The sequence below is a fragment of the Erpetoichthys calabaricus genome, chromosome 4 (genome assembly GCF_900747795.2).
Source record: "Erpetoichthys calabaricus chromosome 4, fErpCal1.3, whole genome shotgun sequence".
Classification (NCBI taxonomy): Eukaryota; Metazoa; Chordata; class Cladistia; order Polypteriformes; family Polypteridae; genus Erpetoichthys; species Erpetoichthys calabaricus.
The window spans coordinates 290329223-290343418 of NC_041397.2; positions in this window are offsets into that span (position 1 = coordinate 290329223).

Below are 14196 nucleotides of genomic sequence, written 5' to 3' on the forward strand. Positions count from 1 at the left end.
TTGTGGAATACTTAGAGCCATACATTCTGCTTCACATCGATAGGAAGAGCAGACATTGAAAGATCAAAAACAGATGTCTGTATGAATGCTTGACCACCACAAGCCAGTTTTCCTTGTGGTAAATTTATGACACCTCCTGCATAAAACCCAAAAAACCCAGAAGGATCGTGAGGCCCCACTTTTGTGGTCTGTACTTAAACTGAAAAATCAAGATCAAGCAAGCTTTTGCCCTTCTGCTCCACAGGAGGTTTCTGGCCTCTCCAAGCTCGCCTTAGAACACCGGCATTACAGCGTGGCAGGTGTACCACCCCAGTCAAACTCCCCACCAGCCACTGTCCCTACTACGTACCAAGTGTTTACATACAAACATGTGAACCTTGGCAGGCTTGCCACAGATTACCAGATGTGAGGTGGATGTTGTCATGTGGTGAAACCACCTTCATTTAGGGAGCGAATGAACAGCAGTCTATAGACAGGTACCACTAAACAGGTCACGGTTCAAATCACAGCGGTTATTTTATATTCAGGAACTGATTGTGCGAATACAAAAGCAGTCAGCCTGTGAGGTCTCAGAAATGGCCCTGCAGCTTTCCCATAACCCTAAAGCAAAAAACTGTGAACATCCACCCGCGATGAAAGCTGGCTGACTTAGGACTGCAAATGTGCCTTTATTTTACTCTTTTTGTGTAGTTGATGAAATACTTTATTATAGAAGACGACAACATGAGAAGTGGACATTAAAAGTGTGAACATCCCCCAGGATTTAATCTGGCTGACCAGGGTGGCATTTCACACCTCTGTTAAGGGACCGGTTTAGAGGGGGTTTCTCTGTACTTGCGTGATTCATAGAGTGAGTGGGCTTTCCAACTATAAATATTTCTCACTTCCTCCTATGTGGCAGTATTGATGGAGGTCATCTTTTCATTCACATCCCAAAGCAGATTCAGCCTGTTATACTGTACATAGGAATCCTACATAGAAAAGGCACTATATAATACACTAGCTGTCCCGTGCGTAGTAGTGAAATAGTACAAACTAAGAATCAAACAACAGGTATCGCTAGCTAAGTGGTGGCAAGATATTCTCCAAAATGTGGCCAGAGGTAGACCGATTGAGAGGCTGGCGCATGAGTGAAGAGGGCCCCAACTCCTGACGTCACGCTTCCTCCTCCCCTTGGCCCACAGCCTCGTTCTCAGATTAGCACGAATAAAATCGCTCCTTCGAGCAAAGCCTGATGACAGAAGTCGCAAAATCAACCAGAATGTTCAAACAAATTATAGAAAAAAAAAAACACCCAATCTACATATGTTAAGTAGTTCTCTCATGAAAAGCGGACAGATTTGGATCTTTTATTTCTCTCTATATATTTTTAATAGTTAAATAAAATGAGAGAGAGATGCAGGGGCACATGTGGTTTACCTCTTGTAAATAGTGACACCTTTTGCTGCCGTGTTCATTTTGTCTTAAGGTTTTTTTTTTACAAAAAATTTCATAGTCATAAGGAGGCTTTTTCTCTTTCTTAGAGGGTTGTGTAATTACACATTAGTTAATGTACTGATTTGACACCTTCATTATTTTAAACATGAAACAATTAATAATAAGGCCCTAACAAAAGTGTAAAAAGCGCACATGCTTCACTATGATGAGACCAAGTTAAGTTTATTTCACAACATTCATAAACCAAATAACTCTCTGTCTTTGCAACTTGCACACTGACCACAAGTCTTTGTGCGTTGGCCAAAGGTGTGAATGTCTCTGCGCCATCTTAAACCTTGGGTGGCAATGTCACAGTCCTCACAAAGCAGATTCACCAGCCTGACATCTAAACACTTCTGAAACACTTCTGGGGCTTGTTCCTGTCCACAAGCACATACATGTGTACTCTGGCAGAGTTGACACAAATTAGCAGAATGGAGGTGGATGTTGTCGCTTATGGTAGAAGACGTGTTGAAACCTCCTGCATTGCAGAATGAGCAGCAGTCTATAGCCAGGTGCCACTAGACACTACACCGAGTGTTTACATACAAAACTTTACACATCTGTACTCTGGCAGGGATGACACAAATTACCAGATATTGAGGTGGATGTTCACAGATGGTGAAACGTCCTATGGAGGATGAATAGCAGTCCACAGACAGGTACCAATAAAATACACAGTTCAAATTTGGTTTTTAGCCACAGAGCACCAACCTTTAAACATACCTCACACATTCTGAGTATATACATCACCTCCGTCATTTGGAGAATGTAGTGGCAAAATGAGTCATTTCCTATAAGCCAAATATGCAAACTGCTAAAAACACAACCTTATAAACAAGCTCTGCTATTGAAAGTGTGTGATGTACACCCTGAAAGTTATATATTTACTATAAATTAGAGGGTCAGAGGATTATTTAGAGCCCAAACTTTCGTTGGTGGTGTTAAAGGTCAGGGTCAGAGGTCAAGGCAAACACACATTAGATAGATAGATAGATAGATAGATAGATAGATAGATAGATAGATAGATAGATAGATAGATAGATAGATAGATAGATAGATAGATAGATAGATAGATAGATAGATAGATCACAAATGCATAAAGGTTTGGGTTTTTTAGGCCCCGTATACTGTAACGAAAAGGTCAAATAATCAGTACAAATCATCAGACATAGAAGGGCGGGTGGACGGACAATATATGGAGGTGGACCGGAAATCAAAACAGTGGAATGCTGGGAAAACGTGGTGGTGGATGGGTAGCTGATGTCATCAAAGGGGGACCAGAGGAAAGAAAGGGACCTGAAAGTGTTGCACTTCTTGGAGTCGTCCGGGTGTGATTACGGCGGTGGTGCCTAGTCTTTTCTGAGGAAATAGAGAGAGAGAGGTTAGTACCCCGCCGTTGTCCCCTGGCATGGCACATTGGGTCCTTAAGCTGCTCCCCATGCGCTTGTGTGTGACAATATATATATATATATAAATACTGTATATATATATATATATATATATATATATATATATATATATATAATATTGTGGTGGGCCGCCGGGTCCCCTGCCCGGCCGGGACGCCCTTCTGCTTATGTTCCTGGGGGAGCAGCCATAGACTCCTCAGTACCTCCCCTGGGACGCTTGGTGGCAGCCTCCCTGGTTGACGATGATGCCTCAGTTTCCCACAGGGTTTCATGGGAGATGGAGTTCTCCCCAACCCTGTGGGGACCTGGGATGGCCGCCAGGGGGCGTGGCAGAGATCGTTAAGCCCAGCTGGTCTAATCATCGGCCCCACCCGGGAGTGCAATTGGGAATAGGTGAGCAAGCACCAGGAGCAAGCAACCACCTCTCAAGGCCAGAATCGGGAGGAAGAGGACGAGGTTGCCTGGAAGGAGTGTTGGTGGTGCCAGAGGAATAGTGTGGTCTGTGACTAAAACTGTTTTGGGGACTTTGTTGGGCCTGTGGGACTCGGGGAAGGCGTGCCCCGTGGCTGAAGAAAAATAAAAAATTTCTGTTCCTTTGACATGTGCCTCTGTGCAAGTCTGTGCCGGGTCGGGCGCTATACAGCCCAGTACTACAATATATATAGAGGTGTGTGGAATACTTGGAGTCACACATTTCTGTCCCACTTCAATATGCAGGGGCACATGTGCTTTACTTCTTATATATGTAAATGGTGTCACCTTTTGCTTGCATTGTTCATTTTGTCTTTAATTCATATGGAGGCTTTGTCTTTCATGCTTAGCCATTATCTAATACACCTGGCCAAGTTGGGAAGGTATTTTAGTTTATTTCACATTGTTAATAAATAACTCTGTCTTTGCAAATCGCACACTTGGACCCCCAAGTCTTTGTGTTATTCTTTCTTTGCATGCGAGTGTCTAACATACAGACATAACCCCACCTAAGGTTTGAGAGACAGATTTCTAAATAGCCTTCAACTCCCCCCTGGTGGAAATCTGAGGTTTTTCAAGTTGGCTCAAACTGCAAAAGGTTGAAGTTACAGTTAAGTTTTAAGTTAATCAATTTTCATGACAATCACAATTTGAAATAAGCAAATAGAAACAGAGATATGAAAAAAGTATAAGACAAAACAAAAATGGCAAAAAGTTACATAGTGATCTTGCCCCAGGATGCTTACCTTGACAGGTAAACATGTTCTAAGAGTTAAAATAACCGTAACTAATGTACAACATGGGCAACTGCACAACAGAAACATGTGTTGTGAAAGAAAGTGTCCAAAGTACAAATTGATGGATGTATTTCCAGCCAAGTAAAGCCAAAGGTGACACATAAGATGGAAACAAATAGATAGATAGATAGATAGATAGATAGATAGATAGATAGATAGATAGATAGATAGATAGATAGATAGATAGATAGATAGATAGATAGATAGATAGATAGATAGATAGATAGATAGATAGATAGATAGATAGATAGATAGATAGATAGATACTGAAAATCCATCCAAATGCCATATAAATATGAACAAAACCAGACTAAGATTGTGAGTGTTACAATTCAATGGACAATTACTCTGTCCAAATTAAATAAATTATTGACATTTGAGCCTTGTATTCCTCCCTAGCCCTTCACATGCCACGCTGCTGTATGTTACCTGTATAGTTGCAGGAAAAGCCCTCCAGGTGCTTCCTCCCAGCTGTCTGCCTTCTCTCTCATTTACTCGCATCGGCTCACTCTGCCTCCTGTCGTCTCTCCCTCCTGCCATCTCTTCCTCCTTTAACCTCCTCTTTTTTTTTCTTGCTGGTTTTCTGCTTGGGCGGCATGGTGGCGAAGTGGGTAGCACTGCTGCCTCGCAGTTGGGACACCTGGGGACCTGGGTTCACTTCCCGGGTCCTCCCTGCGTGGAGTTTGCATGTTCTCCCCGTGTCTGTGTGGGTTTCCTCTGGGCGCTCCGGTTTCCTCCCACAGTCCAAAGACATGCAGGTTAGGTGCATTGGCGATTCTAAATTGGCCCTGGTGTGTGGGTGTGTGTGTCCTGTGGTGGGTTGGCACCCTGCCCGGGATTGGTTCCTGCCTTGTGCCCTGTGTTGGCTGGGATTGGCTCCAGCAGACCCCTGTGACCCTGTGTTCGGATTCAGCGGGTTGGAAAATGGATGGTTTTCTGCTTTTCTCTATTCCATTCTCCCTTTCATTCTTCATGCCGTCTCTTTCTTATCTGACTTCATGGCCGCAGCTTCTCATTCGCACACCGTAGAAAGCCAGTGAAGCAATTGATGCAGACCCCACCCTCGCGTGCAGGTGCTTCAGGTAATCATTTATTTATTAAAAAGGCCACCTCTTTCTGAGCCGCGGAGCCGCTGTACCACAGTATATCGTTTGGACTGAAGTGTGCCGGCTCACCCCTTATATATCGGTTATGGCAGCTGTGCCTTTCCCATGTTCTTAATTACTTCAAACATCATTTAGCTGCAGGTTGATAACATTGGTTCTTTACAGTAATAATCTGCAGATAATATTGTTCAATCATTTCAGTCTTACCTCTGCACCATAATAAAAGGATAAGTGTCTACCTGTGTGTCTGTGTGTCCGTACGGTTGCTATGTCTCTGTTATTCCAATAGATGGCGCATCACAAACATTAACTCTACTTTTATGACACCAAATGGCACACAACATAGACATGCAGGTATCCATTGTGTGATGCTCTGTAAACATTAATACTGAGGTCTGTGTTGATTACTCAGATTTCAAGATGCTTAGCACAGTTAGTGCTTACATTATTTCATTCCCCTTCCATTTACTTCCAGAGAAGTGACATGATTTTTGTTTTTTTTTCCTCTCTTAGTTAACAATAAGTTAAGTAAAGCAGCAGGAGAAGGGCGCTGCTGCATGAGCTGTTTACACGTGCGCTCTGTCTGGTGTCTGACTCAACTGCATAGTCTAAATAGCTGCCAGTCGAGTAAAAGGAGAAAATATACAAAATATACAAGTTCAAGCCACTCTCAAGGTAAAATTAGAATAGTAAACTAATTCCTAGTCGAAGTCACACAGAACATTTTTCTGTTTTAAGATGAGCGAGTTCGCAAATTTGCCCGTGCTTTTCAGTGGGAAATTTTATAACTTTGTAGAGGACAATCAGCTTCAGATATCACAATGAAAATTGAAGTGTCTAGAACTATATAACATACCTATACTATAGGTTTAGGTTTAGGTTTAGGTTTAGGTTTAGGTTTCTTTATTTAGTCATGTTTACACAAGAAAACATGAAATTTGCCTTCTCGGTTGCATCTAATAACAGGTAACAGACAGAATGAAATAAAACAGACAAATAGAAATAAGAAAGGTTAGGGTAAGGCAGTTAGATAAAACATATTTACACCAAAAAAAATATAATACAGTAATCCCTCCTCCATCGCGGGGGTTGCGTTCCAGAGCCACCCGCGAAATAAGAAAATCCACGAAGTAGAAACCATATGTTTATATGGTTATTTTTATATTGTCATGCTTGGGTCACAGATTTGCGCAGAAACACAGGAGGTTGTAGAGAGACAGGAACGTTATTCAAACACTGCAAACAAACATTTGTCTCTTTTTCAAAAGTTTAAACTGTGCTCCATGACAAGGCAGAGATGACAGTTCTGTCTCACAATTAAAAGAATGCAAACATATCTTCCTCTTCAAAGGAGTGCGCATCAGGAGCACAGGCTGTCAGAAACAGAGAGGAAAGCAAACAAATCAATAGGGCTGTTTGGCTTTTAAGTATGCGAAACACCGCCGGCACAAAGCTGTTGAAGGCGACAGCTCACACCCCCTCCGTCAGGAGCAGGGAGAGAGAGAGAGAGAGAGAGAGCCAGAGAAAAACAAAACAGTGAAAAATCAATACGTGCCCTTTGAGCTTTTAAGTATGTGAAGCACCGTGCCGCATGTCGCTTCACGAAGCAGCTGCACACAGAAGGTAGCAACGTGAAGATAATCTTTCAGCATTTTTAGACGAGCGTCCGTATCGTCTAGGTGTGTGAACAGCCCCCCTGCTCACACCCCCTACGTCAGGATCAGAGAAAGTCAGCGCAAGAGAGAAAGAGAAAAGTAAGTTGGGTAGCTTCTCAGCCATCTGCCAATAGCGTCCCTTGTATGAAATCAACTGGGCAAACCAACTGAGGAAGCATGTACCATAAATTAAAAGACCCATTGTCCTCAGAAATCCGCGAACCAGCAAAAAATCTGCGATATATATTTAAATATGCTTACATATAAAATCCGCGATAGAGTGAAGCTGCGAAAGGCAAAGCGCGATATAGCAAGGGATCACTGTACTATAATAGCTTCATGTGGTCTTCTGGACAAAAAACAACCCAAAGACTCTCTAGCAGTTTTACTACAGGGTGGTCCAGATCTAATTATGCAATTATTGCATTGCATTGCATTAAAAGTTGCATGGTTAGATCTGGACCACCCTATATATGGTTTTAAGAATTACTCAGTGCAGAGGATGTGGACCTACCTGTGCTTGCAGTCCCACTGACTTTAGTAAGAAGACACTGGTGATACCATATCTTAGCCGTGTTGCTGGCACGTGAGTCCTATTAATCTCTGTCTCCAGGAAACGATGTTTTTAGTGAAAACTTCAAGCCTTGCCCTCAGTTACTGAAGTGTTTCACTGAGCTACAGTGTTGGCTTCCTTTCAACATTTTGTTTCTTCATCTGTGTCATTAGCACAACGTCGATGTTGTCTGGCAGCATTTGCTACACACAGGTCTATCGTAGTGAGAAGTGAGGTGCATGAAATACTTTAAATGTGCATTCATGTGCCATCTAGTGGCTTGAGCGTGAGCAGAGAGGACTATCTATACACACACAGCTCTTTCATTTATAAATGCTGTAAAATGATCAAACTCGACACACTTCAAAAGGTTTGGGGCAGCCACCCATATATTATCCCTGGCTGCAATGGGTTGATTTTTGAACAAGAGATGTTTCTCTGTTGGAGTCCGGAAATGAATTGCTGAAGGTTTGCAAAGATGGCGGCTTTAAGGAATCAAACCGGACGTGATGCATATGAACCGGAAGTGATGTGTGGGGAACCGGAAGTGACATTCTTGTGACATCAGTCTGTACACCAGAACCGGAAGCGACATTCTTTTGGAGACCTAGAACCGGAAGTGATGTCGTCCTGGTTGCCGGAACCAGAAGTGACATCATCAATGCTGAGTCAACCCGGTTTACCCGTGGCTGGTCTGCAGAGATAACAGGAGAAGGTTTAGTGCACCCCAACACCCCCTGGCCTGGCATGGAATTACCTTTGCTTGGTCCATACTATGTTCTCCTACTCACACGTGCATGACATTGTCTAATAATATACATAAAGCATAACAAATAATATATATATTGTCAAAAAAATGACCATCAGACATTGCGAAGGTTTGGAGCAGCCACCGGTATAATTGTTTATGGCTGCAAAACGAATTAATTATCAAAGACATGTTCATTCAACTGAGTCCAAAACAGACAGATTCTCTTCAGGTAATCTGGCGGCTTTAAAGGCCAACGAAGGAAGTGATGTCATCAGTACCGGAACCAGAAGGGACGTCATTGGCTTCCCCAGAGCCGGGCGGGATTTCCCTAGAATGGTCTGCAAAAGATCGAGAGGGAAAATTAGTGCACTTCACCACCCCCTGGTCTGGCATGGAATTACATGTATTCAAGCTCTTTAGTTGTCTCCAAAACACACGTGTGTGACAATATATTGTGGTGGATGGCCGGCTTCATATTCCGGCCCTCACCCCCAGGCCGCCAGGAGGAGCTCTCCCGACAGCATGGACGGGCCCCGAATTCTAGCATACCTCAACTGCTACAATATATATATATACTAGCCAACCCGCGGCGTACCATACGCCGCATAATCAGGCCGCTTTTTTAATGATTTTTAAGCACAGGGAGAAAATTAACATTTGAAAAATCGGAAATGTAATAAATCACCAAGAAAAGTAACATTTCATGTGCCCACACCCAACTCGTCACCTGAGTCGCTTTCCTCTTTGCACAGTCCATATGCATGTGTGAGTCACGTAGACTTTTCATTGTTGTTTGTGGTTTTGGCTGCTTTTCTATATATAATCCACCAAGTCATCCGACCATGGTAGTACCGAGGGGGGGCGTACAAAGGGCAGGGACATAATCAGTGCGAGCGTATGAGCCGCTAGCCATGTTTTTGAAAGTTTGGCCCTGTGCCTTATCAATTGTCACCGCAAAGGCAAATCTAACAGGAAATTGTCTTCGTCTTAAAGTAAAAGGCAAATTATCCGCAACAAACTGTTTTACACGCTGCATACCAACTCGCGGCGTAGTATACGCCGCATAATCACGCTGCTTTTTTAATGATTTTAAGCAGAGGGAAAAAAATGAACATTTGCAAAATCCATAACGCTGCTTTCAGTAAGTACAATGCACACACGTTTAATTTGTCAGCCACTTTTTGCCAGCCGTCTTTTCTGGTTTGGGCCACTTTTACAGTGTTACCGCTTGTGTATATTAAATCTTGAAATCCTTCGAGTAACTAATTAACTAACTAACACCCACCCAGCTCGTGTGAAAAAAATGTGCCCGTTCTTTCATCATTTTGTTGCAGCCTATCAAAGACTTGCTGATCATGTTTTGTAGACTCAATATATATTGGCTTTTCACTCAGCGCGAGGGCGCGCATTCATCTCGGATTATTACATCCTGCTAGACTAATCTGCTACACGGCTGCGTTTGAAAAACCGACTTATCCCGGATGAGTTTCACCGGCATTAATGATTAGGAATCTGGTTGGAACAAAACCCTGCATCCACAGGGGTTCACCAGGACTGAGTTTGGGAAATACTGCTGAACACAGACAAAACCGACTCAGGTGAGGAGTGGGGGTGGGCAAAGTGGTTGCAGCTATTGATTATTCAGTGTTGTTTGCCTGGGTGTCTGATCTGCTCGACGGGATCATAAATAAAAGGAAAACAATGTGAAGGCAATGTCACAGGTGATCCTGTGGTATAGCGGGTCCACAGCTCCCCTTCAAAAGCCCATTTTTAAATAAATAATCATCGCACTCACAGTGTAGCGAGGGGCATGGAAGTGTGGCTGAAACAGTTTCCGGGTAGACTCGTGCTGCGGGCATTTCTCCCCTGTGCAGTGTGTGAGTGAGTGAGGATAGAGAGAGATAGCCGGTACGTTAGAGTGAGCGAGAGCAGGCTCGAAGGCAATGTGTTCCTGTGGTATAGCGGGTCCATAGCTCCCCTTCAAAAGGCCATTTTTAATCAGGCGACTGACAGTAGTGGAGTCAGGCACAGAGAAGGTCAGCTGCAGAGAGAGCGTCTCGACTGTTGCAGGGCCTGAAGCAGGTGAGATGCTAATGAAAAAGAGGCACAGGGCTTATTGGTTTTTAAAGACTGCTTCCTTCATTGTGTTTTAACTTCACTTTTAAAGGATTGCGCGGCGCTCTCTCGCACTGCCTGTGTGTGCCTCTGTCTCTCTCTGGCATTGCCTCTGTGTGTGTGTGTGCCTCTGTCTCTCTGGCGCTGCCTGTGTGTGTCTCTGTCTCTCTCTGGCGCTGCCTGTGTGCGCGCGGCTCTCTCTCTCACGCTGCCTGTGTGTGCCTCTGTCTCTCTCTGGCGTTGCCTCTGTGTGTGTCTGTGTGCGCGTGCCTCTGTCTCTCTGGTGCTGCCTCTGTGTGTGTCTCTGTCTCTCTCTGGCGCTGCCTGTGTGTGCGCGGCTCTCTCTCTGGCGCTGCCTGTGTGTGCCTCTGTCTCTCTCTGGCGTTGCCTCTGTGTGTGTCTGTGTGCGCGTGCCTCTGTCTCTCTGGTGCTGCCTCTGTGTGTGTCTCTGTCTCTCTCTGGCGCTGCCTGTGTGTGCGCGGCTCTCTCTCTCGCGCTGCCTGTGTGTGCCTCTGTCTCTCTCTGGCGCTGCCTCTGTGTGAACCAAGGTTCCACTGAGGTTGACTAAAGAAAAGTCAACGTGGCTCAGAGCTGCATGTGGACTGTGGCACAGACAAACAGAAATGACAGCATGTTTTCCGAGGCATTGCGTCCGAGTTGGTGGGTGTGGCTCTGTGATTTTTTTCGTCGTATCCAATGGTCTAAGAGTTGGTGGCCGTGGCTCCTTCCTGCGTGCGCCATTGGTGTCTTACTTGTCGGCAGTTTAGTGAATCCACGCCCCTTCCAGCGTGCTTTCCATGGGTGGCTACTTGTCTCCCGGCTTAGTGAATTATATATATAGATTGTGGAATGTACTGAAAAACAAGACAGACACACTCATAAAGTTTTTGGTGGTAGCCCCGTATACCTGTAAAGAAAATTGGGTCAATCGTTTTTTCCATAAAACACAAAAGACATTGAAGGTTGGGAAGACGGACAGTTTATAGTGAAGGACAGGAAATTAGAACGTGGGATGATGGGTAAATTGTGATGGATTGTGATAGTTTGACGTCATCAATGGGGAAGCAGAGGGAAGAAAGGAACCCAGAAGTGTTCTAGCTCTTTGAGTCGTCCGGGAGGTCTTACGGCGGCGGTGTCACTGTCTTTCTGACGAAATCAACAAAGAAAGTTTAGTACGCTGCCGTTGTCCCCCAGCAGGACTTGTCGCGATGCAAATCGGGTCCTTAAGCTGCTCCACAAGTGCTCGTGCATGACAATATATTAATAACAGGAAGGGGCACACCATAGAAATGCCACTGTATTTATAGTAATGGACAATGGGTCTGCTGATACTGTCCAATTCTGGTGTAGTCAGAATAAAAAAGAAACAGAGAAGAAACTGTTTCTCCTGGTTATTTGTAACCATAGCAACTGTACTGCATGAGGATGTCAGATTTACTTAGAAATCACAGCCGTGTTATTTTTTCAAGTGTGGATTAATTTACTCCTCAAGTGTATTTTTATGTTATGACCTTCTATTCATTTATTCCACTGACTATTCAGGATTTAAGTATAAGAATTGTATGGCTGGCTGGAACCTTCATGCAAGGCAACTTACTGTATAAGGCTGGCAGACAGTATGGCCATACACCAGAGCACAGGCAGCTCAGGATCACACAATGAGTCCAAGGCAGTGACTGAACTCATATCTTTGTGGTTTATGGCCCAGAACCTTAGCCACTAAGTCATTCATGTATAGTATTCATCGTGATGCTTAACTTTTTAAAACCTTCATGTCTAAAACTGCTCTTATGAATTACTTGGGATGAATTTGAAAAGACAAAGAAAGTGCCCTCTAGTGGCTAAAGTGTTGAGCTCTAGTGGGCCTGGTCTATTCTCTCTACTGACTTGTTTCATGAATTGTTTGGTGGGTAGGTGGCAATTGGGGGTCATCAAATAGCAAAAGATGCAAATGACCACCCAATTTAAAAGTGTCCTGCTGGCTGCATACCCGGCCATTTACAGTCTGCAGTTTAGGAGACATGTTCTTATCACTTTGGAAGCCACAAAGTTGATGAGAGGAGGACTCAACATAAAAAGTGCTATCAGTTCAAAAAGCAAATGTGGCAGACATTTGAAAAGGGTGTTAGAATCCTTTAAGATAGTATCTCCTATGTGGTCAGAAAGTTAAGCGTCTCAACTGGGAAAAACGCAGTTGAAATATTTAACTTGTTTACAAATATCAACAACATATGAACCTCTGTGTTTTTACCAGTTGATTCTGGGGTTCGTCAGGGGTGTGTTCTGCTCCTACTCTGTTAAATACTTGCATGGACTGGGTGTTGGGCAAGGTCTTTGTGTCCAGTGGCTGCGGGGCATCTGTTGTTGAAGAAAGATTCACAGATCTTGACTTTGCTGATGATGCTGTGATCTTCGTGGAGTCAATGGAGGCTCTGATCAGGGCTCTCGAGAGACTGAGCGAGGAGTCTGAGTGTATGGGATTGCAAGCGGCCTGATGGAAAACAGAATCGAGGCCTTTAATGACCTCTTGGGCACAGCCATCGGCAGTGTGTCTGTCTGCGGAGAGAGTGTCGACCTCATCGAGAGGTTTACTTACCTGGGCAGTGACATTCATGTCTCTGGTGACTCTTCTCTGAAGTCAGTAGACGGATTGGGAGAGCATGGCGGGCGGTCATGAGGTCACTGGAAAGGGGTGTGTGGCACTCCCGATATCAGTGCAAAAAAAAGTCTTTAGAGTCCTGGTGCCTCCTGTCTTGCTATATGGTTGTGAGACATGGATGCTATCCAGTGACCTGAGATGAAGACTGGACTCCTTCAGTACTGTGTCTCTTCAGATAATCCTTGGGTACCGCTGGTTTGACTTTGTGTTGCTCACAGAGTCCCGAATGAGGCACATTACCTGCATTGTGAGGTAGTGTCAGTTACGGCGCTATGGCCATGTGGTGCGATTCCCCGAGGGTTATCCGTCTGGCAGGATCCTCATTGTTGAGGACCCGAGTGGATGGACCAGGCCAAGGGGACACCCATGTAACACCTGGCTGCAGCAAACAGAGGGTCATTTCCAGGGGGTGGGACCAGACTGCATTTCTGCCTGGGGGGTTGCCAACCAGGATCCTGAGCTATTTCATTGTGTGGTGGGTGCGGCAGCCTGACCTGTCCTGACCTAAGTAACTCATCAAACAGGCCATAATTAGGATTACAAGTGTGCCTTGTTGCACCTTCTCCTGTGTTTCTTTATGTTTATCAGGATGCTGCAGGGATGTCAACCATCCATCCGTCCACTATGATGCGGTCGTAGGTGAACTTCAAACACAGAACCTTGTTCCATCATCACTTTCCATTTGACCTTTTCTTGTATTCTGCTTGACATCATGGCTACCTGTCATTTCCTGGATGTCATCCATCTGTTCTTCTCCCTTTCCCTTTCTGTAACCTGCTCTCTTGCATAATCTGGTATAACTCCTCTCCAGCCACATTTTTTGCAATGTGGCCAAAAAATTGAAACTTCCTCTTCAGTATTCCTTCCAAAAAAAAAGTGGTTCCATTTCGCTGACTCTTTGATGCACTGGTTTATCTGTGACGATGTCCATCCGGCTAATTTTCAAGATCCTCCTGTAGCACTATATCTCAAAGCACATGATATTGTTTTTTGGAGACGTCGTTAGGGAAAAACTTTCAGTGCCATACCGGAGAACAGAGTAAATTTGTTTTTGTGCTTAGAGGAGGCTGCTCCTCATTCACTCTTTGTTTCCCTATAAACTTTAGCTTTAGCAATTCCAGCTCTGACGTCAACATTATTCCTCAGGTTTTCATTGTTCTATATTCTGAGATATTGGAAGTTGGTTACTTGCTTTATTCTT